Consider the following 283-nt stretch of genomic DNA (forward strand, 5'->3'; position numbering starts at 1 on the left):
CCTGTCAGTTAGGGGCAATCGGCTCAGTGCATCAGCATTCGCATTATCTTTGCCAGCCCAGTACTGTATGTGATACTGATAAGCCAATAGTGTCAAAGCCCAGCATTGTACTCTTGCTGCAGCCATCGGAGGAATGCCTTTTGTCTCACCAAAAAGACCCATCAGGGGCTTGTGGTCTGTGAAGATGATAAAAGGACGGCCATACAGGTACTGGTGAAAGCGCTTGACTGCAAAAACTGTGAGGCGTGTTCTTTTATATTGAAAAGAGAAGACTAATAAGAGG

At 46.3% G+C, this 283-nt stretch overlaps 1 protein-coding gene across 1 annotated transcript in view; it reads left to right on the top strand.

Moving 5' to 3' along the window:
• Nucleotides 1-283, top strand: part of dlgap2a (discs, large (Drosophila) homolog-associated protein 2a) — a 303,340-nt gene that overhangs the window by 213,831 nt on the left and 89,226 nt on the right.

The sequence above is a fragment of the Monopterus albus genome, unplaced genomic scaffold (assembly GCF_001952655.1).
Source record: "Monopterus albus unplaced genomic scaffold, M_albus_1.0 scaffold147.1, whole genome shotgun sequence".
Classification (NCBI taxonomy): domain Eukaryota; kingdom Metazoa; phylum Chordata; class Actinopteri; order Synbranchiformes; family Synbranchidae; genus Monopterus; species Monopterus albus.